General features: G+C 36.1%; 1 long non-coding RNA gene and 1 pseudogene across 1 annotated transcript in view; one reads left to right on the top strand and one right to left on the bottom strand.

Moving 5' to 3' along the window:
- Positions 1–8423: 8423 nt before the first annotated feature.
- LOC147012330 (uncharacterized) overlaps positions 8424–19537 on the bottom strand; it is an 11947-nt gene continuing 833 nt past the window's right edge. Inside the window, exons 2-3 of the long non-coding RNA XR_015051775.1 lie at positions 8659–8735; positions 8424–8571 (exon numbers count right to left, since the gene is read on the bottom strand). This is a non-coding gene — a long non-coding RNA (uncharacterized LOC147012330). The remainder of the gene's footprint in view (positions 8572–8658; positions 8736–19537) is intronic.
- Positions 18920–19060, top strand: LOC147012331 (signal recognition particle RNA; annotated as a pseudogene).

Raw genomic sequence — 19537 nt, 5'->3', positions numbered from 1 at the left:
TAGAAACTAATCCAGAAGGAATGAGACAGATTATTAAACACCTGAGTGGTAATGGAGTTAAGATTTTGTCCTTCGGTTTATGGGGTTTCTGGGACATATACAAGTATGTATACTGAAGAGGTACAAGTATTAGTTACGAGAAAAATAAATTACAACTCATATCAATGTAAACAGAGAATTTGATGAAATATTTAAGGAAAAGGATTTATTTGAACACATCTACTTTAATGATGAAGAAAAGGAAACTTTCCCTGTTGACCTTTATAATTCAGTGAATGATATTTTCCAAAAAATAAATGGATTTGAAAGAAAGAGCAAGAAGATTTAAGGAGCATCAAGAGTTGGTTTCAAAAGTTGTAAAACAACAGGAAGACATAAAGAAGAAACGCAGACAGAAACTAACGGGTGAAGAAGCATTTAAAAGAAAACAAGATAAATTTTTTAAACCACTTTTAAAAACTTCCCAAGAAAAAATTATAGATGCTTCCACCGTCTCCACAATAGAATATACTCCGAAAAAACTTCAAATGTTAAAATATTTCAGTCAAATGGCAGAGGAAGAATTAGGGCATATAGGAGAATTAGAATATGATGATGGATTATTTCAACAACTGGAAGAGATTAATCAACCCCCTGATTATATTGTGAATGCTCTTCAAAACAATTAATATTCAGCGGATTCAAAAGCCAAAGTAGGACTCTTTCTAACAGAACAACCAGCAATATTTCATCTTGTTCAAGAAAAGGGATTGATATTTAATGATGAATTAAGGTTCTTGAGTTCTGCTCAACCCCCTGATAAACTAACTCTGAGATTAATGTTTCTTCCAACAAAAGATGGAAAACAAGGTTCAACTGTGAGGGATGAATCAAAGTATTTTGATAAAACATTGGATGTGAAAAATATGGAAGATAGAGTATATATTCATCTGCTAGACTTTCTTAATTATAGGGTTAGTCGATCTGGTAAAAGTATTAAGAATGAGAAGGAGAAACACATTATCCAGGCTTTAAGTAGCCTTGGTTCAATAGCCTGATATTGGCGTAGTGGTTAGGGTAGCAACGTGGGATCCAAAAGGTCCTGAGTTCAAGTCCCGTTGGTCGCTTGAATTAATACACACCAGGAGGTTGACTCAGCCTGTCATCCTTCCGAGGTCGGCGAAGTGAGTACCAGTGTACTGGGACCGGTGTATGCCCCGGTTAGAATAGGTGTACCATCTCCCTGTGTCGTAAGAGGCGATCAGGGTTGTGTCAGGAAGGGCATCCGGCGTAAAACCTGTGCCAAATCATTATGCGGATCATAACGGATGATCCGCTGTGGCGACCTCTAACGGGAGCAGCCGAAAGAAGAAGAAGTAGCCTTGGTTCAGGTGTTAGTTTTCTTCCAAATGACCCATCACAATTAGTTAATAGACTGTTATTGCTGTAAGGTAGTAAGAAGGCTGGAAATAATTGTTTTAATGAAGCATCAGCCATTTTAGACGAGTTGATGAACGTGAAAATAATTAATAAATGTCAATACAAAGACATTTTATCTCATATTAAATAAGATGAGAAGCACAATCCTTCATTTTAATTTCACAACAAGTGACCACACATCTTCATTTCCAGACCCACTACAACTAGACACAACAAAAGAATATGAGGTGTCTTTATTGTTTATGGAAACTTATAACACCTTGTTTAATATCACCGAGAAAAATGACAAGTTTGGTGATAATCGGGGAAGTGGATACAAAACGATAACAGTTTCACCCGGAGCATATGAGATTTCTCAAATATCTTCAGAAATTGCTCGTCTTATGAAAGAACAGGGTGCTGAACCAAAAAATATTGTTATAGGTATTCAAAAACATACTTCAAAATCAACGATTAAACTTAGAAATAACTACAAGGTTGATTTCACAATTGATAATTCATTTAGAGAGTTATTGGGTTTCTCCTCAAAAAAGATTGAAACTAATGGGACGTTTTACAGTGATAATGTCATTCAAATATCCTCAGGCATAAATTCAGTATTAATTCACTGTGATTTGATTGATGGCACTTATAATGATGGAATAAGAACAAATACAATATTTTCATTCAGTGCATACTCAATCCCATTTGGTTATAAATTCAATATGGAACCTCAAAACATCTGGTTTATCTACCTGTGTCGGGAAAAACCACATACAGGGTAAAGTTTAGGATAACCGACCAAGATACTCACATGATTTCTTTCAATGGAGAAATTATATCCATCAGAATTTACCGACGTGAAGTTTTCCAATAAATAAATACGATGGTTATTGTGAGGAAACACAAGTTGGGAAAATATAAAATATTTACAGGGGATGGGATGTTCCTTTCCCCATACTATAAGGGTGAAGGTATGTGTCTTGGTAAAGGACACTATAAACCTAAGAGACAAAGGGGTATAGGACATCAATTGAGAAAAAAAGGAGATGGGATAATTGATACTCTTATGGGAATAGGTTCAACTATTCTTAAACATTAAGACCTAATTGGTTCAACTGCTTCTGCTGTGGGAAATGTAGCGGGTGCTATAAAGAGTATAAAAGATGCCCAAAAGGAATCTCATAAATTGCAAGCAATAAAATAAATTAAGAAAGGCAAAACTTAGTTGTCTCCCCAAGAACGACAGAAAATAATTCAAATACTTGGGTCAGGGTTTCAAAAGTTTTAACATCTTTTTTCCGAAAATAAATACAAGTCTGGAAACAATTGATAGTATCTATGATTTGGATGATACCATTGTTATCTCAAACTCTACTAAAAAAGAAGACTACTTCAAGGTAAATGCCAAAACTGGAACAGACTGGAATACAAATGGAACAAAAAGTTTTGAAATAAATAATGAACAAACGTATTTGAATCTAGCCGAAATTTTCTTGTTGTGTAAATTTACATTCACGAAGGCTGCGAATACCACAAATGCTTCACTCGTAAATGATTTCTTCTGGAAAATGTTTGATCGTGTTCGTTTGTATATTGGAACACAAGAAGTTGAAGCAGTTGATTTTGTCTCTGCTCCATCTGAAATGATAAAATTTACACTAAATTCATTTAGTGATAGAATGGGAAAGGGGGCTGTCGAAGGTTTTATTCCTGATATGGCAACGGGAACAAACACAGACCCTGGATATAGTCAAAGGAAAGGAATGTATAATGATGATACAAAAGCAGGGAATATTTTCAATTTGGCAGTTCCTCTTAAAGGTATATTTGGATTTTGTGATCATGATAAAGTTCTGTGTGGTCTTAAAATTAAATTTCAACTGCAAAGGAATGATAATGAAAATAGATTTCTTTTTGGTGTGGCTAATGCTTTTGCTGATCAGAATAAATTTATAATTGATGAAATTCGTTGGTGTATTAGTGAATATACTCCTAATCTTAAAACAGAAGAGATGTTTAATAGAAGACTTAACTCAAAGAAGCTACTCAATGTATCATACCTTAAAAGAAGATGCCAACATGTTAAACTGAATCAAACCACTTACACGTTGAATTTGGGTGTTCTGCAAGGAAAGCCACAATATCTGTGGCTCATTTTGTTAAAAAAAAACAGATGGTGATACTGCTACTGATAGGAATAATGTGTTGAGTGATAATGCTAAAGTGAAACAACTTCACGTTTTTCGAGATGGAACATTTTATCCACGAGATAGATTAGAAATTAATTGAGAAAAAAATGATTCTGCTGAAGCATACAAGTCTTACTAAAAGGTGTGTGAAAGTAATGGAAATGAAGAACCCATTTTGGATATGACAGCATTTAAAAGTCTGTATGCAATCTATGCGATTGACCTGAGTGCTCAAAAGGAAACTATAAAGTCTAATCGAGTGGATACTTCCCTATATATTGAATGAGAGGAGAGTGATGAAGTTGATACATATGGTTTGCTTTTGGAAGAAACAGAATTACAGATTACAGATTAATACAGATAATGGTGTTATGATTAGTCTCACGTAATTTTTTTGAAAAATAAATGAGGAGTAAAGTGCCAACTGGGGTATATGTTAATCAAATCAATCTTCATAAACTATCATCTTGTATTCAAAATCAAAAGCCTTGTATGATTAACGTTAATACAATTCAGAGAAAAGGAGCAGTAAGAACTGATGTTTTGCTCACAAGAGAACAGGTGAAAATCTTGAATGATACTGGCTCACTTAAAATTAAAATGTCAAAACCAATGTTGAAGAAATATTCAATAAGAGAGATGAGTGGAAGATTTCTCCCATTTCTAATTCCTTTATTTGCTGGTTTAAGTGTGGCTGGAGCATTGACGGGTGGTATTTCAGCAGCGGTGAAAACTGCCAACGAAAGGAAGGCTCAACTCCGGGCTCAAAAATAATTGGAAAGACATAACAAAGAGTTGGAGAAACAAATTAGTTGAACTGGTGCAATTGTAGATTTTGCTGAAAAACTTGAAAGTCTGCTTGATAAAGTGAGATTGTTAGTTGGCTTTCTTCTATCGCACAAGTAAGTGTAATATTAACTAAAAGGGGTAATGGATTATATCTTTCTAATAAATAAATGAGCATTGATGAGTCGTTTAAAGAATTTGGAAAGAATACAACATCAAATTTAGAACTTATCAAATATTGTAAGAAATTAAAAATTCATAATGTGGTTATTTGTATGAGAGATGCATTAACAAAAGTGTCTAAACATACAAAGAATATTATTATTAACTTAGAAGATAATAATGGGAACAATTCTCATTGGGTTTATATTTTTAATAGTCAAGACAAATATTATTTTGATAGTTATGGTCTTCCACCACCTGTTGAAGTAATAAAATTCTTACAGAATGGTGTTTATCAAACATTTCAAGTCCAAGAATTAAATTCTAAGTGTTGTGGTCAATTATGTCTGTATGTGTTATTTCAACTTAACAAAAATACATTTTTTAATGACATTATTTTTAATATAATATCAATGACATGTTGGAAAAGATGGTTCTATCTTTGGTGTATCTCAAGAACTGGATATTGATTTATCAAATTATTACACAAAGGCACAGGCTGAACAACAGAAATATAGTATAGCAAAAAAATATGAATATGAAAAATGCTTATAAATTAATCAATTATCCAAGCCTGACTGACACGAATTACTTGGTGAGATTAAATGATTTATCACAATATATATATATATATATATATATATATATATATATATATATATATATATTTATATATATCCTTAAATAAAACGGCACGTTTTGTTAAAGGAGTAGAATTTACAACCACAACACCTGGTTCAACAAACCATACACCTTTTCTTATTAAATTCAATTATCTGCTTAGTATTGAATCTTATAAAGAAGGAAGTATAGTTAATATGAAAATAGAGAAATGGTGGTATAATATGTGTGATTTCGGATTTAATGGGCTTTTTCATTCAACCGAGAAGACCTACACGATTTTTATCAGTCTTGTAAAGAAGAACATTACCCTCTTAGTAAGAATCAGGAGATATGTGGAAGGAAAGTTATCAAACAACAAATACACGATTTCGGGAATAGGAAATTATCTGATGGTGAAGTAATAGTTTATATGACAAAGAAGGAAGGAAATTGGATAATTATACAAAGTCGAGTAATACAAACTGATTTAACAACAGGAAGATGGGGTGGTATTACATGTCATCATATTAATCTGTCATATATTTCTGATACATAAATGACAGCAAGAAGACTTCAAGAAAATTATAATTTTTGCACTCAAGGATACCTACAAGAAAAGGGTGTTCAATTTTACATTCTTTATGAATTGGAACATACACACGGACATTTTTCAATCAAGAACTGGCCTTATACTGATGTTAGAAAACCCACAAATAGAGATTTGATTCAAATATTAAATAAAAATGAATTTCTAAAGGTGATGAAATATAAAACTCTTTTAGAAATCATCAACAAATCTTATTGGTTTCCTATTATGAGAAAAATAATTGTGGATTCAAGAGTATCGCAGAATCCAGATGAATATATATATATATATATATATATATATATATATATATATATATATATATATATATATATGTATATATATATCTTCTTCTTCTTCTTCTTTCGGCTGCTCCCGTTAGGGGTCGCCACAGCGGATCATCCATTATGATCCGCATAGTGATTTGGCACCTGTTTTACGCCGGATGCCCTTCCTGACGCAACCCTGGTCGCCTCTTACGACACAGGGATATGGTACACCTATTTTAACCGGGGTATACACCAGCCCAGTATACTGGTACTCATTTCGCCGACCTCGGAAGGATGACAGGCTGAGTCAACCCCCTGGTGTATTAATTCAGTGGCTCAACGGGGCTTGAACTCAGGACCTCTTGGATCCCAAGCCGCTGCCCTAACCACTGCGCCAACACCAGGCTCATATATATATATATATATATATATATATATATATATATATATATATATATATATATATATATATATATATATATATATATATATATATATATATATATATATATATATATATATATATATATATATATATATGTATGATATTCTATGGGGTGAAAGTGATTCAAGGATAGTAAGGGATGAGGAAGGAGTTGAAGAAACTGATATAAGAGAGAAGGAGGAGAGGGAGAAGAGAGAGAAGAGAGAGGAGAGGGAGAAGGAGGAAAGAAAGAGAATAAGTAAATATAAAAATATGGAAACCAGTGAGATTATAAAAAGATTAAAGGTATTTCAGAAAATAAATAAATCTCAATGGACCGAGGAGGAAAACAAAGAATTGGCAAGTCTATTAGAAATACTTGCGTCAAGACTATTAACATCGGTTTCAGGGAGAAGATTTAAATGAGAAAGTGGAGATAAAGAAGAGACAGAAGGAAAAGATTATATTATTGATGATGTTGGTGTAATTGACTTTGATTAAAGTTTTACATTTTTTTTCTTAAATAAATGGAGGAGAGAGTAAAGACATTTCCAAAGGATTCTTTATGTCTTAAAAATTAAGATTCAAATGTGCATGTTGGAAACAAAAATGGTTTTCGCACTTTGTCGGAATTTTTCACATAAATAAATGAGTTATTGTCTAAAATGTAAAAAGAAAACCAAGAGTAAAAATATCTTATGTTAAAAGTAAAAATAATAGGGTTATACAAAAGGTACATGTTCGGTGTGTGGCTCAAAAAAGAGTGAATTCACCAAACACAAACAAGTAAAGGGGGAGATATACAAAAGTTTTTATCAGGAAGTAAATTTACAACTGGAATACCAGGGGAATTACATCTACCAGGGTATTCTTTCTGTGGTCCAGGAACAAACTTGAATAAAAGATTGGATGAGGCTGACAATCCTAAACCGTGGAGCAAACCTATCAATAGGGTTGATGAAGTGTGCATGAGGCACGATATTGATTATGGAAATTGCACAAGGTTTGAAGAAAAACACGAAGCCGATAGAGAAATGTTGTGTAATTTGTCTCTGATACAAAATCCAACCTTGAGATAAAAAGTTGATAGGTTCATCATGAAGAAGATGATCAGTGCTAAATTGAAACTTGGGCTTGGAAATTCAAAAAACTTATAGGCTCTAATGATGTCATTGAGATTGAAGAGAAATTATCTCATGAATTACATAAACCAATAATCACAAAGTTTCATAGAAGGAAGGTTTATTCTAAGGAAGTTGATTATATCTGGTCCGCTGATTTAATTGAACTAAATTATGATAAGGGGTACAAGTATGCTTTAACCGTTATTGATTTGAGGAGTAGATATGCGTGGGTTGTTCCTTTGAAAAACAAAACAGGTAATACTCTTATGTTAGCTTTCCAACAGATATTCAATAAAAGCAAGAGAAAACCTAAAAAATTGTGGACTGATGAGGGTACAGAGTTCTACATCAAAACATTTATGAATTTTCTTTAAAATGACATTACATTTTTCAGCGCCTTTCATGAAGGAAAAGCGGTTGTTATTGAGCGCTTTAATCGAACTTTAAAAGAGAGAATATATAAAAAATTCACTCAACTCGGTTCTCAACAATGGTTATCTTTAATTCAGGACATTGTAGATAAGTACAACGACACAATTCATACCTCAACGAAAACGAAGCCATCAGACACATTTACAAAATCAAAATATGAAAAAGAGATTAATGTCAGAAAGCCTAAGTTCAAAGTTGGTGATATAGTAAGAATATACAGGTGGAAATCTCATTTTGAAAAAGGTCCACCCACCCACACAAGCTCCACCCACCCACACAAGCCCCACCCCCTGGCGCCCCCACCTTTGACCCACCACCCCTCTCATCCCACCCCACCCTTCCCCACAGACACACGAGGAGGGGAGGGGAGAGGGATGAGGGGGTGGTGGGTCGTTGGGGGAGCGCACCTACCCCCCAACCCTAACCCTCCCCAAACCCCACCCCTTTACATCTCCTTTATTCTTTTCTTGTCATTCAAAATCAGATGATTATAAGGAAAGCATTTATAATTAAACAAAAGTAATAACATTGAACAAAATCTTCTTTTGCAGCAGTCTGATGGTTTGTTTTGGTTTTGAAACTCGATCAACATATTCTATTCAAAACAAAGAGTGAAGAACAATTAGGGTATATAAAGATGATTATATTATGATATTAATAAAATTAGAAATATAACATTTACCTCCAGAAGATAGTGTCGTGTCAGATTCCTCCAGAAGATTAAGTTGTGTGTTTGGTTCATCAAAACAGGTGTTTAAACTGAAAAAAAGAAAAAATACTGAGTCAAACACACACACACACACACACACACACACACACACACACACACACACACACACACACACACACACACACACACACTTATTCAAGGAAGTCATTCATTTTTAGCCACTTATCGTGTAATTCAAAAGCCTCCTGTTCTAGATCAGTTATCAACAATGTTCTTATTGGGGACAACCTGTTAGAAAATGACACATAATAATTCATTGTATTGTGATTTAATTCTGTATAAAACAACAAATCATGAATTGGGTTAAGGATCTCACCTGTCATCTTGTGAAAACGATTTATCCGCAAGGTCGGAGAAATTATCTGCACAATCCATTCTCTAAACAAAACATACGAAGCCTGAGTAATAAATACGAAGCCCGAGCAAAAAAAGCAATAAATAACCTCCTGTTGATGAAGTAATGGTAGATTACACAACAATGGGTTTTTCAGGGTGTGCCTCACATAGCAATGACTTCGGAATTTTTTTGGCTTGGTTCGAGCAAGGCAGCTTGGCTGACTCCAGGCTGACTCATTTTATCATGAAAAAAATGAAACGGCTTGCTCTGAATGATTGTGAGAAAACTTACGTTTAAAATATATTCTTTTATTAAAAGCTGTTTTTGCTTGCTTTTAGCTAAACTTTGTTCTGTTAGTGTTCTGATGATTTAAGATATAACCATGAGAGACATGGGCACACAATACTTCCTCATTTTCACAGCACGACTGTGCTCTTAAAGGCACTTCTCCATTTTACAGAATCGAAGGAGGGACAGTGAACTTCCCTTTCTTTCGTGCTTGAAGAGATAAAGTGAATATCCTCGATGGAAATGAATGTTAAAAGAAAATTAAGTAATTCCCAAAAGTAGAACATGGGCAAATATTCGTTGGTTCGCTCTTTGAGTGGAATGAAAATGTAAAAGGACGATGATTGTGTTGTAAAAGGACGAAAAGGAAGAAGTGCTTTAATCAGTAAGTCTCAATCTTTCATAGTCTCAATTTTACATTTGCTTGTATGGGAGGGTAGGGGATAGGTGGGGAGAAAATCGGTCTTCTATTTTTGACTTTTGGGGCATGAGTCAGAAAGTTTTTCCCTTTCCCCCCATTCATTTGAATAGGCATCACAGAACCCCATTTATCATCTACTTGTGTGTATGCATGTATATATATATATATATATATATATATATATATATATATATATATATATATATATATATATATATATATATGCATACATACATATATACCTGGTGTTGGCTGAGTGGTGAGGGTTGCTGACTTGGGATCCTAGCGTCCTGAGTTTGAGACCCGTTTTCCAATGAATTAACACGAGGGGGTTGACTCAGCCTGTCATCCTTCCGACGTCGGCGAAATGAGTACCAGTGTAATGGTCCCGGTGTATGCCCCGGTTAGAATAGGTGTACCATATCCCAGTGTGTCGTAAGAGGCAACCAGAGTTGGCGTCAGGAAGGGCATCCGGCCATAAAACATTGCCTCAAGAAGGGAACCATGATTGCATGGAGCCCGTAAAAAGCTGACCCCTGCTCAGCAGGGAAAAATGGCTGTAAAAAGGCTGCTTTTAAAATATATATCTGTAAATATATATATATATATATATATATATATATATATATATATATATATATATATATATATATATGTATATGTGTGTATATATGTGTGTATATATATATATGTATATGTGTGTATATATGTGTGTATATATATATATATGTATATGTGTGTATATATGTGTGTATATATATGTATATGTGTGTATATATGTGTGTATATATATGTATATGTGTGTATATATGTGTGTATATATATATATATATATATGTATATGTGTGTATATATGTGTGTGTATATATATATATATATATATATATATATATATATATATATATATATATATATATATATATATATATATATATATATATATATATATATATATATATATATATATATATATATATATATATATACACACGTTGGCCATGTAGTGTATATCAGTTTAGCCAATCTCTCAATTGGGAAGAATCACTTAAAAAAATTATATATATATATATACCTCAACGAAATATATATATATATATATATATATATATATATATATATATATATATATATATATATATATATATATATATATTGAGATATATATTAAGATATATATATATATATATATATATATATATATATATATATATATATCTCAATATATATATATATATATATATATATATATATATATATATATATATATATATATATATATATATATATATATATATATATATATATATATATATATCTCAATATATATATATATATATATATATATATATATATATATATATATATTGAGATATATATATATATATATATATTGAGATATATATATATATATATATATATATATATATATATATATATATATATATATTGAGATATATATATATATAATTATACATATATGTATGTATATGAAACATATATGTATATATTTGTTATATTTTTCCGATGAGAGTGCTGCCTGCGCTCACTGGAAATGGACACTGCTCACCCATTTCAAACATCTTCCACTCTCACACACTAAATTTTGTACTATCCTGTCAATAATTAAGCAGAAGCATGAAACAAGTTATGTTTAATAGTTTTAATGTATTCGTAACAATATCCTCAAGGAGTGAGATGCTCATAAAACCAGGTGGAGAGAGAAATCTCCACAGTCAAGGCCATGAAGAAGTCACAGATTCCTGTCGGACAACAATTGGCACCTTCATGAGATGCATGGGGGAGTTGGGGGGGGGGCTTCGGGGGTGACTTGCGCAGTGGTGTTCACGACTCGTGGGTGACACCAAAAGCCCTTATCTCACTCGAACAGCACTCGAGCTGCCTTGGCCCACAAGCTCCATGCAATTCTGACTTCCCACCCAGTTTGCTTCCAAGGGGACATTCTGCCGCATGGCCAGGCCAAGGGATGCCACAACTAAAGTGACTGATGGCTGGCACAATGAGCATCCGTGTCTGCTCGATATGACGTAACTGTCTTGTGCATTGACGTCCTTGCCCCTGGTGAATAAAGTTGCAAATTTATTTTGTACCACATGAGCTTGAGCTAATTACAATGTTCTCCTATTACACACGATTTGGCTCTCCACTATTTTCATCTGCTTAATTGGAGTTGTCTGCCATGTTCATGGTGAATCTCTGATAAACAATGTGGCATCGAATATTGCTGTATACAATCATCATTTATTCCCCCCCCCTCCTCCAAAGCATTTTGGTGCAACAAAACATCATGCATCTATCTCAACCCCCACCGTCAGCCTGTGAGGTTTTCTCATGAGGATGGTGATGCCTCCTGCAAAAAAAGCATGCACATGATGGAGTTCTTTGAAGAGGAAACAACGCCACCATGAAAGTCCTTTAATCAAGAGCAACAAGGCTCGTTAATTAATTACTCAGGGTGGGTAAAGCTGTGGGAGTTTCTCTGCGCACCGATGGTCAAGGGCAAGAACCGAGACTCTTCCATAAGGAAGATTGTGTTCCTTTAAAAGTGCAATAAAAGGCCTTTTCTGTCAAGACTAATGGTTTGCGAGCAGTCCACTGCAGGCTCGAGGAAGCTAATGCCATTATGGAGCTATTGGTTCAGGGTAGTTTGGCAACTAAAGGAATGGGTGACCGGGTACAATAGCAGTTACCTTCGCCATTCAGCGTGAATGTAAGAGGCAGCCCACGGAGTCCCATTAGAGGATGCCGTTGACCCAGGATAGGCACTTACACGACTTTAGAAGCCAATTATAGGTGCCTCTTAAGTGGGCAATACGTGTCAAATAAAATTTCTGGACGAATATCTGTGGGATTTTTGAATGAACCGTTCTGATACACCTCACCGACAAAAAGAAACCCACGCATGTGGAGGTGAAAACAGGAATACCTGTTTTTCCAATTGTAACCCCGAGCAAGCCTTCGCCGGGTGAATACAGTACACAGGGAACGCTCGAAATGGCATCGTGCAATATGAAAACCACATCATCAGTCACAGGGAGACAGGACCTAGATTTCCTTCCACCAAGAAACTCATCTGCTCCAGACAAGCCATTTTTTAATTTTGCCATTACAGGTTTTTAATTGCTGTGCTGGTCGAGGACAGGACCATTAACGTTGGCGTGAAACGGATGGCTTGCTCTGCAGGCCATGGCGCTGCACCGTCGACTCGTCATTTCTTGCCACATTGCCAAATAGGCTTTCTCATGGAGTCACTGTTCCTCTTCCAGTGCTCACGCATACAGCTTCTTTCTAAGAATGTCATTGTACCTGGATCTTTGAACTTTAATCGATACCCGTTGTGCATTCCTTGGCAATATTCTTCAAATCGTGAAGACAACAGGTGACTGCTATTCGACTGTAATACCAGCTGCAAGGCAGACACGAATCCATATATTATAGATCATGTGTAATGACTTAAAGTGAGGAATGAAACTCATACAAGGTTTGGCAATTAATTTCTGAAACGAAGCTAAAGAGGCAGGGAATCAAGTTTGAATAAATTGGCAGAGGTAGAAGGTCATAAAATATGTCCACAGCTTTGAACTATGGTTACCTAAGAAACTGGGTTTTGCTTGCTTAACAGTTGTCCTTCATGTGTACAGTGGTCTGTCTGTCTGTAAGCTTTTGTCAAAATATCTGGTTGGAATTCTTAATATTCCCTCACTTTGTCATTGGATTTGTCACTTTCCATTTTGTCTGTTTTCCCAACTAAAAATCAACATGACCAGCGATTATGGTCCCATTGTAAACGTTTATAAACCTGTAACAATCAAGAAGTATAATATTCCTGATGAGGCCTTCCAGCAATTTCATCATGCAGGATTGCTGGGTTAAATATGGTATTTACATTGAAAGAGAATCTTCGAGCTCATTCATCTACCTGTCTGCCTTTCACGGTCTCATTTTAAAAGCTTATTAATGTTTGTACTGAAGAGTCCGAAAGGCAGAAACGGTGAAGCTTGAACACAGTCCCCTACGAGTGGAAATGGTTCAATGTTTGGGGGAGGTGTCTCCTTTGACCATGTCAATCATTGGGCCATCAAAAAGTGGTTGCCATCAGGACTTTTCATTGGACGTTGCAACCCTCGGTGGGGGGTTAGGGAGGAGGTGCACATCTCCTTTTTTCCCCCCTGTGTGATCAGGATTATGGAATTTGGCCAAGGCGGCGATGTGGAATAGCCTACTGCTTACAAAATGCATTGTCGGATCAGCCGACATGAGGTCATGTTCGTAAAGGTGAAGGACTTTATGACAGCAGGTCAGAAGGACATTTAGAGAGAAAAAAATCACATGCTTTTAAGTGCTATCTTTCAAATTGTGACAGTTTACTTTATTGATAAGTACGTTTCCATAAGACATCTATCAATACCAGGAGGAAAAAAAAAAAGGTGAAAATTTTGTCCTCAAATTGAGAAATATTTTCTTACTTGTGGATGTCGCCAATCTCGCCAAAAAACACAAACATCTATGCAGATGGCAAAATGGGCAAATGATTGGAAAGTCCAAGAATATGCTTCATGTGACCTTCCTTGTGTTGTAATGAAGCATGAGCCCATAGACTCAGGGAGATTTGGCAAAAGGATCCAGCAAATTTTGAGGCATTATTTAGGGTGTTTCATGGCCTTATTTTCACCACCAAACAATAAAGGAGCTTTGAATCCAAATCGTGTGAGACCATCATATATTATACACGTTATTGAATGTAAAGGGCAGTGAGTGTGGTGTTGATGAAAGCGATGCTTATCCCCAAAGCCAAACAATGTTGTGTTCAAACACATCAATGGGCTGAGAAAGGGTGAGTCTTCCATCTCAGAAACTTACCATAAATACCTACCTACTTGAAGAAAAAGAACTGCAGAAATAGCTCAGAGTATTGTAGAATTCCTTTCAATCTTTTTCATTGTTTAAGGAACTCAAATAACAACTTGACAGTTGAATACTGTCTTAATTACTTGTGCAACTTCATATATATATATATATATATATATATATATATATATATATATATATATATATATATATATATATGACCGTTTTTACAGCCATTTTTCCCTGCTGTGCAGGGGTTTGGCTTTTTCTTGAGGCAATGTTTTTTTATGGCCAGATGCCCTTCCTGACGCCAACCCTGGTCGCCTCTTATGACACACAGGGATATGGTACACCTATTCTAACCGGGGCATACACCGGGACCAGTACACTAGCACTCATTTCGCCAACCTCGGAAGGATGACAGGCTGAGTCAACCCCCTGGTGTTAATTCAGCAGCCAACAGGGCTTGAACTCAGGACCCTGGGATCCCAAGCCACCATCCTAACCACTAAGCCAACACCAGGCTTCATATATATATATATATATATATATATATATATATATATATATATATATATATATATATATATATATATATATATATATATATATATATATATATATATATATATATATATATATATACTTCTATCGAAACTAATAAAAGGGTGTGTGTGTGTCTGTGTGTGTGTGTCAGTGTGTTTGCAGTGTATCTCCTCCATAACTCCAAAACCATGAAACCTATCAGCCTGAAACTTTGCATGCATACGAAGGTAAATCCAAGGAGGTGTAAGAGTGAAAATTGTGTGTTTGGGTTAATTAAAACACCTCTTTTGAAGATAATTATTGGCCTTATTTAATTACATCCTTCATCAAGGGCATCCTCAGCCACCTCACTCTCAATGGGGTCTTGAAGCAGTTCCTGGGTTACCTCGTTAGGGTCTGAAGTCGCCATGTTTTTTGGCCTGCTAAATCATGCCTTGACTTGGAACAGGCTGATTCAATTTCTGAACGGAAAAGGTTTTTGTTTTTTTCACTTTCCTCACTCATATTATCGAATGCCTGTTCATCATACGTATTAATCACTGGGCATATTGCAAGGCTTATAAATGTCCGGAGATGTCGGCATTCGTGGCTATTTCATTACCACACATGCCATAACTTCAAGAATATCTTAAACGAAGATGAATTACAAAATTTCAGCTCCAGAATTAAACTTAGCAGCAGTTTTGACTGCTGAAAAAGTAATAATTTGTTTAATTTGGACATATTTGATAATTTGGCTCTCTCCAGGTTGTCCAGTGGAAATGTGAAAATGCATGTTGTGGCGTCATTATGAAGTTTTTTTGGTTGATTCATCATCTCTGAGCTATCCTGAATCAGAATCAGCCGGGTGCCAGACTCGCACCATTGAGGAATTTTTTTTAGAGGCGAAAAACAAAATACCCACCACTGACTTTCGATAAATTATGTTTTGGGCTAAATCTTCACTTCCAATGCACTTACAAACACAATTTTGGTGTCTACTACTACATTTTTGTGGTCAAAGAATCTGATAATGATAAAACTGAAGGTGTATATATAAGACCTGTCTCATATTTTCAAGATAGCCACCATTTTAATATGAAAAATGGCTATTTTGCAGTTCCACTGATCACTTCGAGTAAGAAATTGAATTTGATGAACCCTCAAATATTAATACTACATACAATAATAGTCAATGATAGCTGAAGTAACTTACTTGCAATGATCAATGAATTGATGATTATATTGGAATACGATTTTTACACAAATATATCCAGATACATGTGGATGGTTGACTATGACTTTCGTTTACATCTTAAAGTAAGTAGGTACATGTATATGATTTTGAAATTACCTTTTATTTTAAGGCAAACATTAACTTTGTTAAGGATGCAATGTTCTACATTATGTTCAATCTTCGTCATCGTCATCGTGATTATCAGATACTGCCCTTGTGTGTTCCTGACAACAGTCTGATCCAACATTACAACTGCAACACATCGAACATGACATCTGTGCTGCCACACAACCACACCTCCCGGTGGAACATGGCCGGGTGGTGGAGCATCCACACTTGATCAGCTGCAGAATGGTGACTGGTGCAGCAGACACATCAGGTGGAAGTGTGGTTGAACACAACGTCGCACTATCCTCACCTTCTTGCCATCCATACTTGATGGGATCCAAGTTCGGAGGGTCTGACTGAGTGGCCGATTTCCATATAATGACTTGATGATGAGCGCGATGTACATGTTGAACAAAGGCATCATGCGATGGGGGCAACGACTTCAATTTCGGAGCAGAGGTAATCTTGGAGTTGGCCATCTTAGATTTCCACAACTGGTACCGGTGTGTGGACATATCACCTTCGACTTTGGAACCATAACAGGCAGCAATGAAGGTAGTTGCCTCAGATATCATCTTTTCCTCGTCTGCTTCCAGCTGACCAAGTAAGGTGGGGTGATGTCCGCCCATTAGTACCTTCAGCGCTGTGGCCTTTCCAATGACAAAAAAATACGACACAGTATCGCATCCGGTCAAAGCATGTACAGCAGGCAGATATTTGGCGATGCTTTTGTGTTTCAGTGCTGTTTGGCGAATGTCTACGTTCGCCCTCCCAGCACACGGACTCTCCATGCTGACACCCACAGTCATCTTATCCTCGAGGTAGAAATGAATCAACAGGACAAAGACATCTGTATCGTCGCAGACCACTTTGATGTGAGTCACCACTGACACCTGACACAATTCTAACTAAGTGATGGATGATGATGACATCTGCTTCTTCATGGTGTTTTCAGATCCTGTCTCTGGAGAGTGGAATTGTTCCATACTTGTACTGGTGTAGGATCTTTTCCGGTGATCACCAGTTTGGTCTGGTTGTCCACAATGTGGGTCATCAGATACTGACAGATCAAATCGATCAGTTGTACTTTGTTGTAGGCCACTTTAGGCCTACAACATTTATACATACATTTAGGACCACTTTTTGAGCTGGAAGTGTTGTGTGTAAGTTGAGTTGATGTTTTCGACTTGAATAATGACTTGCGTGATTGAATCTCGTCATTTGTTTCGTGCTGATTTTGATGTACCTGTCGAAAATCAGGTATACGTCACAACACTCCAGGTGGTATTTGATGGTTCCCATGAGGTTGATCACATAATCCTCAACTGTACCATTTGTGGGCCAATGTACAGTCCATAACATGGCGCATCCATCGATGATGACAGCATCTGGAACACCTTGGATTCGACTTGATTGCTAAACTTGGAGTTTCGTCTTCAGGATTGCTTTTGACTGAGCCCACATCACACCGCTCTCATCAAACAAAGAGGCTGGGACAAGGGACAGTTCGTAAGAGAGGACATCCTTGATATCAATATCCCTGTATTGTTGGAGACATATGACTTGGGTGTAGATCAATTCGGTATCATATACTGGCCTTCCATTCAGCTTGATGCTCTTTTTGGTCAAAGTCATCGGGGTCACTGATGTGACCCTGATGTGACCCTGATTCAAACCGGGTCACTTTCTTGGTTAGTGTCTTGTTGAAGCTTGTTGGCCATCCAGATTCAAATTCCGCCATCTGTTGTCGTCCAATCTTGAGAGAATCATCAACGTTTACCTTGTCTGTCACATGAAACATAGTAGTAGACATCAAAATTGTGTGTGTAAGTGCATTAGAAGTGAAGATATAGCCCAAAACAGAATTTATCGAAAGTCGGTGGTGGCCATTTTGTTTTTCGCTTCAAAAAAAATTCCTCAAGGGTGCGAGTCTCGTACCTGGCTGATTCTGATTCATGATAGCTCAGAGATGATAAATCAACCAAAAAACTTCATAATGACGCTAAAGCACGCTTTGCCCTGAAATGGCTGTTTGACATCTAGACTAAGGAGGAGTGTATATTTTGACAGTTTGGTGATTGCTATCGCTTGCGAAGTGAGCCATTCCTTGTCAACCATTCAATTGGAGTGCTTTCTTGAGTGCTTAAGCCATTTGCCAAAGACCCAACAGTCGATAGCGGTGCAGTTCGTATTCCGATCAGAATGTACAGTCAGCAGTTGCTGCAATCAAAATTAAGACCAATTACTGCACCCTAGTTCCAAGAAGGAGGCCAGACATACCCCCCCCCCACACACACAAACACACACACACACACGCACATATATATATATATATATATATATATATATATATATATATATATATATATATATATATATATATATATATATATATATATATATATATATATATATATATATATATATATATACCGGGCGTAGTGGCGTGCGCCTGTAATCCGGCTACTCGGAGGCTTGGGTTGGAGGATCGCTTGAAGACGGGAGCTCTGCGCTGGGCCGCGCTATGAGAGGATGTAGGGCAGCCCGGAATCATGGCGAAACCCAATCCTTATCCCTGTGTCGTAAGAGGCGACCAGGGTTGCGTCAGGAAGGGCATCCGGCGTAAAACCTATGCCAAATCAGTATGCGGATCATAACGGATGATCCGCTGTGGCGACCCCTAACGGGAGCAGCCGAAAGATGAACAACAACATATATATATATATATATATATATATATATATATATATATATATATATATATGTGTGTGTGTGTGTGTGTGTGTGTGTGTGTGTGTGTGTGTAAACACCTCATACATACACATATACAAACAAAAACATATATAAACAAGCCGGTAGGTGACATGGGTGGTTGCTAGACTAAAGCGAATTTGAAAGATGTAGATAAGAAAACGCATCAGATGGCATTTTTGCCGTTCGTTGTTCCATATAGGAACATGACGAGCAACTCATTTGTGTTCGATTTGTCTAACCCTATGTTAGGGAATCCAACGCGAACGTTTGGGTGAAAGCATATATTAATACAATT

Source organism: Eptatretus burgeri, chromosome 15 (genome assembly GCF_056783735.1).
Source record: "Eptatretus burgeri isolate ZD-2024b chromosome 15, Ebu_testis_v1, whole genome shotgun sequence".
Taxonomy (NCBI): domain Eukaryota; kingdom Metazoa; phylum Chordata; class Myxini; order Myxiniformes; family Myxinidae; genus Eptatretus; species Eptatretus burgeri.
The sequence above is the reverse complement of the archived record's forward strand: the minus strand, read 5'-3'. Positions and strand labels throughout refer to the sequence as shown.